This window comes from Rhamphochromis sp. 'chilingali' (assembly GCF_963969265.1).
Source record: "Rhamphochromis sp. 'chilingali' genome assembly, chromosome: 1".
NCBI lineage: Eukaryota > Metazoa > Chordata > Actinopteri > Cichliformes > Cichlidae > Rhamphochromis > Rhamphochromis sp. 'chilingali'.
This window is the reverse complement of record NC_137929.1, coordinates 803,975-822,519: the sequence shown is the minus strand read 5'-3', so window position 1 is coordinate 822,519 and position 18,545 is coordinate 803,975. Positions and strand designations below refer to the sequence as shown.

At 40.8% G+C, this 18,545-nt stretch overlaps 1 protein-coding gene and 1 long non-coding RNA gene across 3 annotated transcripts in view; both read left to right on the top strand.

Annotated features, from left to right (window-relative positions):
- Window positions 1-18,545, top strand: part of LOC308397880 (uncharacterized protein) — a 350,136-nt gene that overhangs the window by 128,584 nt on the left and 203,007 nt on the right. The gene's annotated exons all lie outside the window — the stretch shown is intronic.
- LOC308411710 lies at window positions 481-2,879 on the top strand. Of its 2 annotated transcripts, XR_013974445.1 has the most exons (6): window positions 481-525; window positions 1,364-1,604; window positions 1,702-1,813; window positions 2,129-2,218; window positions 2,334-2,506; window positions 2,670-2,879. It is a non-coding gene; the product is annotated as an uncharacterized lncRNA (long non-coding RNA). The 2 variants fall into 2 exon arrangements; XR_013974446.1 differs by lacking the exon at window positions 481-525 and having other exon boundaries at window positions 1,107-1,604.

Here is an 18,545-nt window from a genome sequence, read left to right as displayed (position 1 = left end):
GCAGTATAATATTCATTTTTGTTTTTCCTGCAGTATATAAAAATTGGTGTATTTCAAAAATAAAACTATGAAGGCACTCAAAATAAATTTCCTGTGGTAGGAAACTACCCAGATAGCAAGGAGACATTGAACAGATGTTGATTTTCCATCTGAACCATCAGAATCGTCAGGATTGAAATGTCAACACAAAACCAATGTTGAAACAACATTGAAATACTGATGAAACCTGACACTGACATTGAAATAACATTGATTCACTGTTGTTCTGTCATCGTTGATTGTTGATCTATTTATAGTTGACAAGGTGACAACAATCACGTTGAAAAACCATCGATTTATGGTTGAGCGGGAAATTAAAGCTGCTACCACTTGGACTATTCCGCAGCACCCCTCTCAGTGGTACATCCCTCCAGGTAACCATTGTCTTGTACAGTAGAGCGGGACATTAGATTTACTCTCAGCGGAATTGACCGGAGAAGGCATCAGTTCATGCACTGCACTGGCCTGCACCACGATTAGTATAAGGTAAGAATGAATGACTTTTGTTCTATTCGTTATTTCCACGGTTGCATTTGAATAACAGTAAAAAAAAAAAAAAAAAACTTGTTAATGTAAAGTTTCGGATAAAATGTGGGAGCCCGAAATTGTGTCTACTTTCATCTTACAATCTGGCAACAAATAAATTGCACTGCAAACAAAGTCTATCAACAAAGAAAACATTTTCGTTTCATACTTTTCCGTTATATTCCCTTACAAAGCTAGCTTTAACGCTTCGAGGGTTCCTTTGTTCTTGCCGTCGCCTCGGCGCTTGACCCAGACTTTCGCTCTGTAGTTGCTTTTTAGCATAGTACTACAAAAAATTGTAAATCTGTGATATATGATTGATAAACGTAAAGGTAACTGTATAAATGTGTTCAATGACTTTGTTACTTTTAATGATTGGAGAGCACCCGCTTCGATTCGCACTCAATTCAAACTTTACGCTGCACGCTCACCTAACTTTACGCTGCACGCTCACCTAACTTGCGTTTGCACCTTTTGTCCACACGTAAACTGCGTTTAGCATTTACGTGTGGACGAGGAAGACTGAGAAAACGCAGCGTCAAAGGTGTGCGCCTATTTTGACGCCACACTGTGCGCCAAGTTTTTGTCTCGGTGCCATGAATTCCTACAATGGCAGACTTAGACAAAATACTGTTAATTTTATTATCTTCAGTGTTTAAATGCTTACATATACGGGTTTGCTTGTAATTGTTGCCTATATACATTTTAAGCTATTATTTATTATTTAGTTCAATCAATAGATCAAGTTTTGTAGTGACTATGAAATATATTGTAATTATCTGTTTCCTGTTTATCCTAGACAGGGCAAAAAAGGACTCCAAATTAAAAAAAAAAGATAAAAATGAAAGACTGGTGCATTGTGCAGTTTAGCACTGGTGGTACAGAAATAGTCCCTAGATCATGGATAAATGGGGAGAAATTGTCATGGCCTCCATACCCTCCGTGAGACACATTCAGGATCCACGACGCAGTAAAGAGGAGAGTTCATCCTGGTGCAACATGGCTCACCTATGCACCAGTCCGACTTCTAATAAGCCATGGTGGGTATCATCTGGATTGGTGTTGTATAAATGTAACAATAACAAGTTTTTCGTGTCCTAATTTATGTCTGGCCATACATTGTGTTTGTACTTCCAGACACATTTCACGAAGCAGAACGCAGTCTTCAGAAATATCTAAGTGAACACTGTGATACGTCTGACCTTCAGTCCGAAGCTGAAACTCAGACCAGTCATAAAAGAAAGCACAAGTAAAACTTTTTTTATTTCACAAACATATCTTTGATTGCTAAGAATTTATGATCTTGTCTTTTATACATATCTGTGGTGCTTGCATACTGCAATATCACCACATAATATAGTCCAAAAAGTGGAAGCTTGTAAACTTTTTATAAATGCAAAGCCGTGTACACTTGTGCACTTCAAAAATTCCTTGTATACTGTACCTTCTTGCACATCTCCGTTTCCTGTGTGTGTTGTTATAAATCAAACTGTAACTTTAGGAAAAAATATTCCAAAAGCACATTTGTAATTACTTATGACCGTTTTCAACTTTTTTTCTTTAGACCAAATCCCCTGTACACATATAGTGACTCAGAGGATGAGCAGCCCACAAAAAAAATGGTTTCCCCAGGCCCCTCGAGTGAAAATACCAGGTAATAAAATACTGTCTAGTGTCTTTGTACATATCTGTGTGTGACACAAGGAAACGTTTGACAAGTTGTCTGTATTCTTAAATACTTTAAAAAAAAAAGCATCTTTTTCTGTCAGACCTGACGAGAGCTGTTAACGAACTCCGTGAGGAGGTCAGAGCCATCCGCAATACCGGCTGCAATGAATCGGTAGATGCTGGGGTACTGCCTCTGGATTTGCCCTTGCACAACATTGAGGAGCTAAACAATGCAGAGGCAGCTCTTCAATCACAAGAGGCAAATAAGGCAATGGTAAGTATATAAAGGTTATGTACACTTTGTAACTATAAAGTGTAATAGCTGTCAGATGTGATTTAAATACATAACAACGGCCTGTTGATTAAACACACAAGCACTTGCATACACATTTAAGACATGAGACACGCTAATTCCATCTCTTAAAATGTGTCTATAGGTGAGACGCTTTGCCTTGATTGGAGCCTGACGCAGCAGTTAGGGGCAAACTCTATGTCCGAGTTTGTCTTTGCACAAGCAGTGCAGAAATGGCTCCGATACGCCCCAGATCGTTTGGGTGGTGCAGGACGCACATCATGCAAAAAATTACAAACTTCTGTGAATCATATAAACGTAAATCGGAAACTGTCTTTTAATAAAGTATTTAGCAAACGAAACATGCCTATTGACCTTTTTTTGTTTATTTTTTTCTCTGTTACATCACATGCAATGCTTTCTTATTTTAGGATATTAATATTGACATGATACATTGTGAGACATTTGGGTTTTTTTTTTATAAAGGGTGTCCAATTTAAGGAATAAGTACAATTATGTGTTTAGGTGGTTGAAGTATTGATGGAAACATGCAGTAGTTTAGTATTGGTTAAAATACCTATAAAGAAAGGTAGATTTCCAGTCATGATTTAACTGTTTTAATAAAAAGCAACTGTGCGAAAGAGGCGGAAAATCAACACCATAGCTCAACAGTGTTTCAATATCAGAATCTGACATTGTTTCAATGTCAGCAGTATTAGAAAATATAACGTTGAATCAACGTCAGGTTTCAACATTGATTCAACATCAAAACCTGACGTTGTTTCAACATTAAAAAAGGGTGCAAGAGTGACGTTAGGTCAACGTCACACTTCAACGTTGGTTCAATGACACAGCCTGATATTGACTCAACATTGTTTCAATGTTTCCTTGCTATCTGGGTATTTTGTGCAACTTTTTTGTATTTACAGTTTTGAGGGAAAAGCCTCTTAAATTTCTCTAACTAGAAATATATGTTAAAAAAAACAAAAACGATTTTCAATTTTTTTGTAGTTTATTGCACTTTTTTGCAATTTATGTAATTACTATGCACTTAATACATACATATTATTAAAATTTAGGCTGTAATGGTTGTATTGATGTATAGCAACTTGAAATGCTCCCAAAAATGGCTCTACAGCATGTAAAAATATAATACAAGCTCTGGTGGACTTGGTTCTATGGTAGGTCTTAAAGGGTTAAATCAATATCTTTATCTGGGCTGCAGAAGTGATAGGGTAACAGGGGCAGGGTACAGACTGGACAGGTCGCTATCATACAGAGACAAACAACCATTTGCACTTCAACACCTTTGGGTAATTTAGAATAACCAGCCCTTACAACTGCATGACTTTTAACTGTGAAGGAAACCAGAGTACACAGAGAGAACCCACTGCAAACTTCGCCTCATTGCGGATTCGAACCCAGGACCTTCTTGCTCTGAGGTAACAGCACGAACCACCATGGCATTAATCTGTCAATACAGACTTAACAAAAGTAGGAAAGCTATGCTTGATGATGCTTTATGTTGTTGTCCTTGACAAGTTAAACCATACGAAATAGTAACAGCATACACGTGGTGTGGTTGTCTGCCTCTTGTAACCCCACTGATTTTCCTGTGGTTTGACATCTAATGTGATCTTGTGGATTTCGTGAGCTGACTCAAAAAAGTGAAATTGGGTGGTTGTTACATGCACAAGATCCAAACTTGTAATTTGAACTAAATAATTCCATGTTTCTATGGTGAACGTAATTGAATTATGTAGCATCTACATGAAATTCAGCAACGTAATTTGTTCTTGTTGAGATGACATCATACAATCTAGTAAGAGTGGCTGGATCCAGGCAACTAACCACTCTTACTCATCTCATCTGCATGTAACAACCACCCAATTTCATTTTTTTGAGTGTGCAAGTCTGCAAATTTCTTTATTAAATCATAAGATTCTTAAATTCATCAAGTCTCTCTCTGCCTGGGTCCTCGTCACAAAACATGACATCACTGTTTTGTACATTTTAACACAATTTAATCCCACATTTGTGAAAGAAAAGCAAAACACTTTTTTGAGAAGTCTGTAACAAAACCATCAAATCTGATAAAGGTTATTTAAATGATGCTCATAGTGAGTAAGAAGTAAACTGAGTGCATGTTTTGGACAGAGATTCACTTTTAATGTGTATGTATAATATAATACAGATACATAAAAAACACTCCCAAAACAGAATAAATTATTACAAAATATTAATAAAAACCTATTAAAATGGAGGCAACTTTGCCTGTGGTAGAATGTATATAATGTATGAAAAAATCTTTACTGCAGATACTAATTTAACTAATTTAATAATACTAATTTTGTGTTGTAAGATTTATGAGTTTCATGATTTCATAGTGGTACTTGGGAGAGCTTGACATTTTTCTCAGGTGGTACACACTGTAAAAAGTTTGAGAAACACTGATAAGTGTTTCTCTGCTGCATAAGTCAGTATGCAGCAGTCAAACAGACACCTGGACGGTCCAAAAGTTGGCCTACCTGTTACTGGCTGAGGTTTTAGTGGAGTTGTGGCTGAACCACATAAAAATATATCATTAATTTTAATCTCCCCAATCAATGATCATGTTATGTTGGAATGTTGTTAAAGAGGGTCAAAAATGTTTCAACCCAGTTTGTTTTGCAGATTCTGTATAGCAGCTTTAATATAGGGAGGACACAACTTCCTGATTGTATGAATAAAATCAGGATTTTTCTCTTTGTCAGTTTAATAGTTTCTGTTGTGCTTGTCACTGTTCCCTGTCTGTTTTCTTACCTGGTTCTTCCTGACCTTGTACTTTCTCCTCATGTTCCCTCTTTCCTCTCTCCCTCTTTGGACTGACAATCATACACAAATAGATTGGATTCAATTAGATGAAAAAATTACATTAATATGAAAAAAAAATAATTATTAAGATCACTAACAAAAAGTCCTCTCTCAGTCTACTTTCAACCAAAAGGCAAATAACCAAACCACATGAACATCTAATAAAAGATATAAAATATTGAAACACTGATCCAACATTATCCTTTATTGACGGATCATTTGTTCTTACACTTTTACCTGAATGTGGCTCCTGTTTTTGAAAAAACGTCCTTATATCCATTATGAACCTGTCTGTCTCTCTCTACACAAAAACACACACACAACAGCAGTTATAAGGTTAATGGGCATTCAGTCAGTTAGCTAGTTAGTATCCATTTCAAACAGGACAGTGGCAACAACAGCAGGCTGCGCTACCCCTGACGTCGTTGCCCACCTCTCAATTTTAAATACACTTAGTCATTGAGGGTTAGCAGGAGGGACTATGCGCTTACCTGCTGCTCCTTGGCAGGTAGCTCCATGCCCTCCTGGGTTTTAATTGCACCTTAGAACACATATGCATCAACACTACAATGAGCGGGTGGAGGGAGGTTTGGAGTCTTCTCCCACCCCCATTCTCTGCGGCCTGCTGGAGCGGGAGGGCTAGTAGGAGGAGTTGGCCGTCCGACTGCGGTCTGGGGTGTGGGGCCTCCCTGCTGCTGCGGAGTCGGGGTGGTCTGCCTCTCCCCACCGCAGGGAAAAGGGTAACACCACCTGGGTCTGGGTGCAATTCCCCCCTCCAGGGGCAAGGGTACCTAGACCCGGTTTGTAGAGTACGCTTGGGGAGTGTGATTGTGTGTACAGCGTCTCTTTATGTCTGTCTCCACGTTGGTTGAGTGTGGAGTGAGTGCATATGAGAGCATGAGGGTGGGAATGGATGTTTGTGTCTGTGTGTGCCTGTATGTCTGTGTCTATATGTCAGGTTGGGTATCAGATGCCACCTCTCTGGGGACACCTTAGGCCCTCCAAGGTTTGGAGGCCTATCTCCACCCACCACCACTTCCCCTGCCGGTGGCGGACTCCCTCAGGTGTCGGTGTGTTGGTGGTTCTTTGTGTCTGGGGGTGGGCGTCTGGGTACACACCGGCTCACTCCTTGGCGGCCGCTTGTCGGGGCCTGGGGCCTGGGGCTCGCTCGGGCCCCTTTGGAGGTGGGGTGCCCCCGGCCTCTCGGCCTAGGGCTCGGTCACTCAGGCGCAGCTGGGGGCCGGCGGAGCTCACGGGCGCGTCACTGCAACTCCCCCTGACTTCTGCTCCGCGGCTGCTGGGCGAGCCCTCATCTGGGACTCTCCTCAGCTCTTACTGGGACAGTGGCGCGGCTGCCCCTCTGTTGGTCTTCCATGGTCTCTTGTGTTCTGGGGGCCTCTGGATGTCTGGAGTTTTGATCTCCTCCATACCCGCTTCACACCCTGGAGGACGGGGCTGTGGCCCCCCCACACTCCCTAGCAGATCATTACATGGAGAAACCTTTGGAATGCAAGCATGCTGATCCACACAGGTATGCACACATGGGTATTCACAGACGCGGACTAAAGCTTTCTTGGCTGCTGCCTCAAAGCACACTGTGCGCTGTCTATCTTGCGTGCTGCACAATATCGTTTATTACTTAGTAAATACTGATATCTATGACTAGCTAGTTTATTGTGATGGTGCTTTGTTTTCTCTATTATTATGTTGCTCTTTGTTGTTTGCTGTCTCCTCTGTTTGTTTTTTTTGTTTGTTTGTTTTTTTTTCTCCATACAGGTGACCCAGGAGTTTTTTTTTTTTTTTTTTTTTTTTTTTTCTCTCTCTTCCCCCCCCTTCTCACCGTCTCTTCTCCCCTTTGGTTTTCTTTCTTTCTCTCCCCCTTTCTCTCTCATTCATTCCCCCTGTCCTATTTATTAAAAAAAAAAAAAAAAAAAAAAAAAAAAAAAAAAACAACAGCAGGCTGCGGACAATTTTAAGTTTTAGATTTTAAATAGGCTGTATACATTTCAATGGGAGCAACAGGACAGTCAGATGTCGCTGAATTTACTACAGAGCAGGACGGATTGTAGGGTAGCAAACATTGTTGGAAAACACGTTTTCAACACTGCAGGTTACCTGGTGTAAGGTTTTTCAGCTAAAAAGAAACATGACTCCTATCTAACTACATAAAGAGTAACTGAAGGTTAAATGCTGCTAATACGTCCTGTTTTAATCCAGGCACTCCACCTCCGCTCCGCTGCGTCTCAGCTACCATCGCTCTGGCAGCAACGACCCTAGAGCCAGAGTGGGGGAGAGCTGGAACAAACCATTTTGGGAGGGGGGAGGGGTTATCTATACTTTTGTTGTTAAAATGTTCCGTCTCAACCAAGTACTCTATGCTTTTTATATTTTTAGTAGTGTGTCACACAAACAGCAAATATTGATAAAAAAAAAAAAAAGTAAGAAATCTTTGGGGGTGCTTTGATTCATTTTTGGGGGTGCTGAAGCACCCCCAAAAATGGGCTAAAATCGCCCCTGCTTGCATGCAAGGGCAGCCACAGAGCACTCACACTTGGAGTGAGGGCTCCGGGACTCGCACTCTGCCACTGCCCTGGTCTTTATTTATACACAAGAAGAGTAATACAACAGTGAATATGTTTGTTCAGTGGAATGTTGATGCGTGAGCATGTGCGGATATGGGTGTGTGTGTGTGCCAGGAGAGGCTCCTCTACCTGGTACAAAGTGAAACTGCTCATTAAGCTCTTATCTAGCAGGTACTGCTCCTTCCCTGCATGATAACGGGTCACAGTGAATCAAAAACAGTCTGAGTTATAAAGAGGTCATCATGCAGTATTCTATCATATGCAAACTTATATTATTAAAAGATTATACTGACTACAATTTTCTATTGACAACAAGGAAATTCTTTGTATATTTCATAAATCAGAGAAAGAGGTAAGAGGGCAGAAATGTTACGGTAGCAGGCTCGGGTGTGTACAGCATAGAAAGAGGAGGAGGATGCCCCCGTTTATTACCCGTCTAATTACGTGGGAATAAACTTCAGCTCATCTTTATTTTGTCTTAATAAGTAAATTCTCTCATTTTTTTCCTTCCCCTGAAGTGTAAATTTTTCTCCATCTGCCGCACACACGATATAACCAAAATGACATTAACTGTATGATTAGCTGTAGTTTTGATGCTGACAGAAAGGTGTGTGTGAAGAATATTAACGGCAGTGAGAACATTAAGAGAACAGTTTGATGTTAGTGACATCATCAACATGGATCATCTGCAGTTTTATTAACAGCACTCGCGTGCTCGTTTTATTTAATTATCTATCTATAACAGCGTGTCAACAGACTCCTGTCTCGTGTTATCGTAAATACATAAATGAATAAATAAACAATAATTTTAAGGGCGGAGTATTCATATTCAAGTACTGAATAGTACTGACCGGGTTTATTTCCTGTGCCTGATCGTCTTCTGTTATTCTGAGCCCAGTTCTTAACGTTCTTTAGTGTTTCACAGTCTGTTGCTGAGTGACGTGAAACTTGTTCGTTACTTTCAAAACTTTTCCCCCGGCAGAGTTCGTGAGGCACGCAGTGAAGTTTAGGGTGTGTCGGGAGGATACAGATCCTTGAATCCGGGGAAAACCACAACTTAGCACCGGAGTGACATCATCGGTGTCGGAATGTGAAAGTTCTTTCTTTTCTCAACATAGAGAGAACAGGAGGAGAGAGTGATGGAGCTTGTTGGGTTTAAATTCCCACTCTGTACATTCCAAGGAAACCACTCGACACAAAGAACAGACGGACACTCCAGCTGAGTTTTACTTGCAGCAAGGGGAGAAAGAAGCAAAGGTGTTTACAATCCTCCGTTCCTAGCACATCTCCGACTTCTTCTTCCCGCTCTGCTCTTTTTATTATGTGGTGGCAGATTTCTTTTCTCATGTATTAATCACATATTTAATCATATCACATTAGTTATAGTAATATCACTTTCTCACTTTACTATAGTAAGAGCACTCCTGTCACTAGTTTACATGCATGTGGAAAGTTACCACAGAGAGGCCATTGTAATGGGAGAAGTTAAACAGATAGTGAGACTCCTTCTGCTTAATAGGGATGTAAATCCTCAGAAAACAAGGTCATAAATCTCTCTGTGAGGGAGGAAGTATAGCCCCCCTGAGAGGGGCCAACATGTGAGTTTGTGGAATGTTCTTTGTCTGTGTGTCTGTATATAAGATGTAAGGGCGGTGGCCACAATTCAGAGATGGTCCTGGTGTTTCACTGGGATGCTCTCTCCACATTGCAATGTGTTTATTAAACCCACTTAAATCAAGCTCACTTAGTGTGTTGCAGGTTATTGTTAAAATTTCCATAACAATTATCTTAAAAGAAACACAAGCACATATTGTCTGCTTCCCTGACCTTGCCTGATAGTGTGTGTGTGTGTGTGTGTGTGTGTGTGTGTGTGTGTGTGTGTGTGTGTGTGTGTGTGTGTGTCCGCCCTAACATTCCCTCACTCTACAGTTCCAATAGTGAAAATTCCGGAACCTTCCCCCCTCTGTATGAAAGGGCCTCTCTTTACAGAAAGCAGCTGGGAGGTTGGAGGGAGTGGTCTTTGTTTTACAGAGCAGAGTGACGTCATCTCCCTCCATCACAGGGAGGACAGGACTCTGCAGGATCACTGATCCACCTCAACACAGAGACAAACTACAGCATTTCATCCATTTACACACAGCTTCATCAACACTAACTCCACACACTCAGCTTACCAGTGATTATAGTAATAGTAATAGGTCATAGTAATGTGTCATCTCAAACCCCATTGCTGTCATGTTTTCTGACCAGTTCATAGTGGAGCTGTTGTAACAGCTGGACACACATTCTGTCATGTTATCTTCACCTAGTATAGCTACATTGGGTAGCTGTGCTGTGCTGGATCATTGGTGTCTCTCTCCCCTCCCTCCAGGACATTTACAGCACCCGTCTCACTAAAAAAGCCCTTTGCATAGCGGCTGATCCCACGCACCCAATGCAAAGCTTCTTCAAGCTGCTGCCGTCGGGGAGGAGACTGCGGAGTCTCCAGGCCAGGACCAGCAGACTGAAGGACAGCTTCATCCATCAGGCTGTCAGGAAGCTTAACTCCCTCCCGATTCTGCCCCCTCTCCCCTCTCTCCTCCACGGTCTCACTGAACTCTGTCACACACACACAAACACACACACTCTCTGACTCACTCACTGGCCTGCACCAGTTACCAGTCACTTTGTGGAGCATTGGACTGCCATTACCTCACAAGACTTTGTTGTTACACTTTCTCTTACCGTACACTACTAAATCTCCATTTGCACTATTTGCCTATTTGCACTACTCTGCCTGGTTTACACTCAATGTCACTTACCCATTATATTGTATATTGTATAGCTTTCTTGTTATATGTAAAATTGTATTTATTTAAATTTTTACTTTTTAATTATTTTACTTGCATTTTTAATCACTTTTATATTTAAATATATTTAAATGTTCATTTGCTATTTATCTAGGGATTGAGAGTAACGCAATTTCTATTCTCTGTATGTCCTGTACATGTGGCAGAATCGACAAATAAAGTTGACTTTGACTTTGACTTTGACTTTGATACATATTATGCACTCTTTAACTGTAATACTTTTCACTGTACAGTTCCAGCTGGATGGAGACTCTCCATGACCACTGGTGTCAGTTTTGAATACACACATTTGGGTAAATTTTGGTAACAGTAGTGTTTTTAATGATTTGGGGAAATAAACTGCACATGGCACACTTGTGTGTGTGGTTTGGGATGCCTTATTACTCCTATAACCTACAGTTGTTTGCAAGTGTTAAGTTTGTATTCACTCACTGATTTTGGTTTCTAGGTGACTGGGGTGTGGATGTTGGCTCCAGGCAGAGCCAAGAGTTAGACCCACTTAACATGACATTAATATTAATTTCATTCTCTAACACAGGGTTTGCAGGGCTGGAGCGAATTTACTCAGGAGGAGAAGCCCTGATGTTGTCTGAGAAATGATCTAACTAATCTTTTCCTTTTTGTTATTCTCCTAGTTCTGATGAGTTGACTCATGGGAGAGAACATGTGTCAAAAGGAGGGATTCCAGAATAAACATGAAACAATGTTTTTCAAACGTTGTTTCAAAAACAATGTTTTTCATTAGTTTTTTATGATGTTTTTGTCTGTGGCTTTTTACTGTGATTTGTTGGATTAACAGTTCATGTACAGGTATTAATCTTATACAGGTGGTACACCCATGTTCAAATGAGGTTTTGATAACCTATAAGCAGTGATGGGAATAACGGCATTACTAACGGCGTTACTTTTTTCAGTAACGAGTAATCTAACTAATTACTATTTCTATCGTTACAACGCCATTACAGTTACTAACAAGAAAACGCGGTCCGTTACTATTTTTAAACAAACAGACAGTTGAAGCTGTGTTCAGCTTACCGCATCTTATATCAGTTGCACGGAAGTAGCTGTAAGTAATCTGGACGCTACAGCTTTAAGCAGCTGCGCGCTCCCACGGGCGGTAATCACGATCGCTGTCTGGAGCACAACACCTGGAGCTAAGGGAGCAAAACAATCGCATGAGTGCTGCTGTTTGACTGAAGAAGGATAAAGTAGTCGCCGTTTTTTCCTGGGTTAGGGTTACTGCTGTCTCCAGGTAGAAAAAGGAGTGATACACCTGCTGCTGTCAGACCTGCAGGTATCAGGCTGTGATGTTCTCCTTTATAGTGGACAGATCTTTTTTTTTTCGGAGTGGCACAAATAATTTGTGTGGTATCTTATTGTGCCACCCAAGAGGGATCAGTGAATGAATGCAGATGACACCTGATTAAACAGTCAGGCAGTTTTGCCTGAAGTAGTTCTGTGTGTTTTTGAGTTAAGGTGGTCGTTGGTGTGAAGTTAATAATCATTTTATTAATGATATGCAATCACATGACTCTCCGAACATCACAAACTCTGTTAGAGTCCTGAACATGAGTAAAAGTGATTGGAGTAATTATAGCATGCAAGCTCTACAGCAACTTGTGCGCATTTTGTACGGTAGCTAGACTGATTTTCTAGCATGTCAGTTCCTGATGCGTAGGTGCATTAGGTCCTCATTGTCTGAGTAAACATAGTAACACAGTTGTGAGTTCTTTTGACATGTGTACTCAACTTTGACACATTGTTTAACACCCTAAAGGTAAGATTTTGAGTTCATCACATTTCATTGAGGGATTTTGATAGGTCTCAAACATGCTGGAAGCACCTAAAGAAGGACGTTGTTCTTCCAGAGGTAAATGTGGTTGTTTTGGTTTCCCACTGATGTGGGGTCAGTAAAGATCTTTTACACCTTTTAAATGGGCTGATGGCCCTACAACAGTGCAGAGTACAGTACACTGCATAGATAGAGAGGAAAGATCTATCACTCTGTTGTAAATTTAGCTCAGAAGTGTTTTACATATGTTGGCTGTGTGGAAATTCGTAGCTACTTCTGGATTTTACTCTAGAACTCGAGAAGCACTAACATTAGTGTTAGTTTATGTTTGTGGTATTCACTTACCTATAGGTACAAATATAGTCACTGTCCTTTATGGGAAACATCTGGACAGGCCAAAGAAAATGGCACAAAGGAGTGTGTGTGATGTTTGGTGAGGCATGTGTGCCTCAATCCCTAATAACACAGGGGATGAGGGGTTTGTTTTTTTTTGTTTTTACAGGAACAGTTAATACATTGGGAAACATGGGTTGATGGATGTAATGATAAAGTGGGAAAATATATCACACACTGAAAAACTTCCTTGTGTAAATAACAGGTTCTTGTGAAAGAGCACCTTTATGTAACTAAGGTTGAAGTTTTCTTTGCAAATGAACAACCAAGGCTTTTTCATTTTTGTATATGGTCTCATATTGTGTTTTCTTTTATGATATAACTGCCATCCTTCGAACAAAGGGTGGAGACCCAAATGGAGAGAAGATGACCATTGAATATGAATTTGTTGGTTCCTTCTGACTATAGGGAGGATGCACATTGTGAATTCCTTTAGTACACAAATCTCCATATGTTTTTATGTGATTCTTAATTAATTATTTTAAATTCTTAATTGTGGTATCACAAAGGGTGGAATGTGGTGGCAGATTTATTTTCTCATGTATTAATCACATATATAATCATATCAAATTAGTTACAGTAATATCACTTCCTCACTTTACTATAGTATGAGCACTACTGTCACTAGTTTGGAATGTTAACACGGTGAGGCCATTGTAATGGAGGGTGTCCCAAATTCTTTTATTTGAGGATGAGAACAAAGAAACACTGGTCTTGTACAATGATTTTATTGAACACACGCGTGGGGAGATGTACGTGGGGCGCGTGGGGCGGCCAAGGAGAAAACAAGGTTATAATTCTCTCTGTTTGTTTTTTTGGTCCTTGGCTGACACTTGGTCTTCGCTCGCTCTGCTGTAGAGTATCACTTCCTGTTTCTGCTCAAACAAAGTGGTGTTTCTGAGTAGCTTATCTGCTTAGAAATTTAATTAAAAACTTTTAAATACATTCTTTTTTCATAGTATAATCTTCACGTGCTTCATCTGAAGCACCCTTTCTGTGTGATCACTACCTAATTCATAGCCAAAGTATTCACTCACTGTCTCTGTACACTGTTTCGCTAGCTTAGCTTAGCTCGTAGCCGACTCGTTAGCACCATGGCTACTTCACCTGTCCCCCCTGCACTTTCTTGCTCATTGTGTCAGATGTTTAGTTACTCCTCAGCCTCCTTTAGCAGTAATGATACCTGTAACAAATGTAGCATATTTGCAGCTCTGGAGGCCAGGATTACTGAATTGGAGACTCGGCTTCGCACCCTTCATTCACCTGTAGCTAGCCAGGCCCCTGTAGCTGGTGCAGCCGAAGATAGCGTAGGCCCCACTAGCTGTTCCCCGGCAGACCCCAAGCAGCTGGGGAAAGAGGGCGGCTGGGTGACGGTGAGGAGGAAGCATAGTCCTAAACAGAAGTCCCAGGTACACCACCATCATGTGTCTAACCATTTTTCCCCACTTGGCGACACACCCACCGGGGGTCAAACCCTGGTAATTGGTGATTCTGTTCTCAGACATGTGAAGCTAGAACCGGCAACCATAGTCAGTTGTCTTCCAGGGGACAGAGCAGGCGACATTGAAGGAAATTTAAAACTGCTGGCTAAGGGTAAACGTAAATACAGTAAGATCATAATTCACGTCGGCAGTAATGACACCCGGTTACGCCAATCAGAGGTCACTAAAATCAATATTGAATCGGTGTGTAACTTTGCCAAAACAATGTCGGACTCTGTAGTTTTCTCTGGGCCCCTCCCCAATCAGACCAGGAGTGACATGTTTAGCCGCATGTTCTCCTTAAATTGCTGGCTGTCTGAGTGGTGTCCCAGAAACGATGTGGGCTTCATAGATAATTGGCAAACCTTCTGGAGGAAACCTGGTCTTGTTAGGAGAGACGGCATCCATCCCACTTGGATGGAGCAGTTCTCATTTCTAGAAATATGGACAAATTTATTAAACCCCCCAAAATATGTCTATCCAGAGTTGAGACCAGGAAGCAGAGTTGCAGTCTTACACGCCTCTCTGCAGCTTCTCTCCTCCTGTTACCCCCCCAAAAACCCATCTCCATTGAGACCGTGTCAGCTCCCAAACAGACAAAAAACAAACTAAAAAATCACAAAGAAAGAACAATACAGTATCCACATCTGAACCAAAGAGTAAAACAGTGAAATGTGGATTATTAAATATTAGGTCTCTCTCCTCCAAGTCTCTGTTAGTACATGACTTAATAATTGATCAACAAATCGATTTACTCTGCCTTACAGAAACCTGGTTGCAGCAGGATGATTATGTTAGTTTAAATGAATCAACACCCCCGAGTCATTCTAACTAGCAGAAACCTCGAAGCACAGGCCGAGGGGGCCGTGTGGCAGCAATTTTCCACACCAGCCTATTAATTAACGAAAGACCAAGACAGACTTTTAATTCGTTTGAAAGCCTGATGCTTAGCCTTGTCCACCCCAGCTGTAAAACTCAGAAACCAGTCTTACTTGTTATCATATATCGCCCACCTGGGCCTTACACAGAGTTTCTCTCTGATTTCTCAGACTTTTTATCTGATTTAGTGCTCAGCTCACTAAAAATGACAGCCTCAACATGGCATTTAACCTGTTATTAGACTCAATTGGCTTCTCTCAAAATGTAAAAGAACCCACCCACCACTTTAATCACACTCTAGATCTTGTTTTAATATATGACACAGAAACTGAACATTTAACAGTGTTTCCTGAAAACCCTCTCCTGTCTAGGGATGGGTATTGTTTAGGTTTTATCCAATACCAGTACCAAACCGGTACTTTTGAAACGGTGCCGGTACTTAAACAGTGCTCAAACTGGTGATTAAAGAATGGAGAACACACACTTTGTCCAAAAACCTCTCATGTTCAGCTGTTTTTTTGTAAAAAGATAACAATGTTAGCCTTTTCTGCAGCTATAGGGCATATATGGTATCACTCTTGGCTGGAAGCAGTGCTTAAACAATGGAAAAAACACAAACTTTGTCCAAAAACCTCTCATGTTTAACTGTTTTCCACTTTTTCTTTGGTCGTTTTAGCTTTTTTGGCCAGGGTGAAGGGAGTATCTGCAATCAAACAAGAAGACAGCCGCATGTAGCTATGATGATGTTTGCTAGTTCACCTTACATGCATTAATGTAATAACGTGGTTAGCCTACTCAACGTAAATTACACACGAACAACATTAAGCTACTCACGCAGAGGAGAACGGCTGCTGCTGACATCATCATCCGTCATCATTTCTGCTACACTGGCAGGGCTAGGGGCCAGGACTCTCCTCTTCGGGTTTTTGGGGGATGTCGCTAACCGGATACCGGTACCCATCCCTACTCCTGTCTGATCATTTCCTGATAACATTTACAATAGTTGATTACACAGCAGTGGAGAGTAGACTTTATCACAGTAGATGTCTTTCTGAAAGTGCTGTAACTAAGTTTAAGAATATAATCCACCCACTGTTATCATCTTCAATGCGCTGTACCAACATAGAGCAGAGCAGCTATCTGAACGCTACTCCAACAGAGGTCGATTATCTTGTTAATAATTTTACCTCCTCACTACGTACGACTCTGGATACTGTAGCTCCTGTGAAAACTAAGGTCTCAAATCAGAAGTACCTGACTCCGTGGTATAATTCTCAAACACGTAGCCTAAAGTAGATAACTTGAAAGCTGGAGAGGAAATGGCGTGTCACCAATTTAGAGGATCATCATTTAGCTTGGAGAAATAGTTTGCTGCTTTATAAGAAAGCCCTCTGCAAAGCCAGAACATCTTACTATTCGTCACTGATTGAAGAAAATAGGAACAACCCCAGGTTTCTCTTCAGCACTGTAGCCAGGCTGACAAAAAGTCAGAGCTCTACTGAGCCAACAATCCCTTTAACGTTAACTAGTAATGACTTCATGAACTTCTTCACAAATAAAATTTCAATCATTATCAAAAAATTGCCAATAATCATCCAACAGATTTAATATTATCTATAGCTACTTTTAGTACCATTGATATTCATTTAGACTCTTTGTCTCCAATTGATCTTTCTGAGTTGACTTCAATAATTACTTCCTCCAAACCATCAACGTGTCTTGTCCTGCCATTAATTAATTCTTCAATCTTAAATATGATCAACCTATCTCTAATAATCGGCTATGTACCACAGGCCTTCAAGCTGGCTGTAGTTAAACCTTTACTCAAAAAGCATCTCTAGACCCAGCAGTCTTAACTAATTATAGGCCAATCTCCAACCTTCCTTTCATATCAAACATCCTTGAAAGAGTAGTTGTCAAACAGCTAACAGATCATCTGCAGAGGAATGGCTTATTTGAAGAGTTTCAGTCAGGTTTCAGAGCTCATCACAGGACAGAAACAGCTTTAGTGAAGGTTACAAATGATCTTCTTATGGCCTCTGACAGTGGACTCATCTCTTTGCTTGTCCTGCTAGACCTCAGTGCAGCGTTCGATACTGTTGACCATAATATCCTATTAGAGTGATTAGAACATGCTGTAGGTATTACAGGTACTGTGCTGCAGTGGTTTGTATCATATCCATTTAATAGACTCCAATTTGTACATGTAAATGGAGAGTCCTCTTCACACACTAAGGTCAACTATGGTGTTCCACAGGGTTCAGTGCTAGGACCAATTCTGTTTACATTATACATGCTTCCCTTAGGCAGCATCATTAGAAGACATAGCATACATTTACACTGCTATGCTGATGACACCCAGCTCTATCTGTCCATGAAGCCAGATAACACACAACAATTAGTTAAACTGCAGGAATGTCTTAAAGACATAAAGACCTGGATGGCCGCTAACTTTCTGCTTCTTAATTCAGATAAAACTGAGGTTATTGTACTCGGCCCTGAAAATCTTAGAAATATGGTATCTAACCAGATTCTTACTCTGGATGGCATTACCTTGGCCTCCAGTAATGCTGTGAGGAACCTTGGAGTCATTTTTGACCAGGACATGTCCTTCAGCGCACATATTAAACAAATATGTAATACTGCGTTCTTCCATTTGCGCAACATCTCTAAATTAGAAATATCCTGTCTCAGAGTGACGCTGAAAAACTAGTTCATGCATTTATTACTTCCAGGCTGGACTACTGTAATTCATTATTGTCAGGATGTCCTAAAAACTCCCTGAAAAGTCTTCAGCTAATCCAAAATGCTGCAGCAAGAGTCCTGACAGGGTCTAGAAAGAGAGAGCAGATTTCTCCTGTTTTGGCTTCCCTTCATGGGCTTCCTGTTAAATCCAGAATTAAATTCAAAATCCTGCTCCTCACATACAAGGTCTTAAATAATCAGGCCCCATCTTATCTTAATGACCTTGTAGTACCATATCACCCTATTAGAGTACTTCGCTCTCGCACTGCAAGCCTACTTGCTGTTCCTAGAGTATTTAAAAGTAGAATGGGAGGGAGAGCCTTCAGTTTTCAGGCCCTTCTTCTGTGGAACCAGCTTCCAGTTTGGATTCAGGAGACAGACACTATCTCTACTTTTAAGATTAGGCTTCAAACTTTCCTTTTTGCTAAAGCATATAGTTAGGGCTGG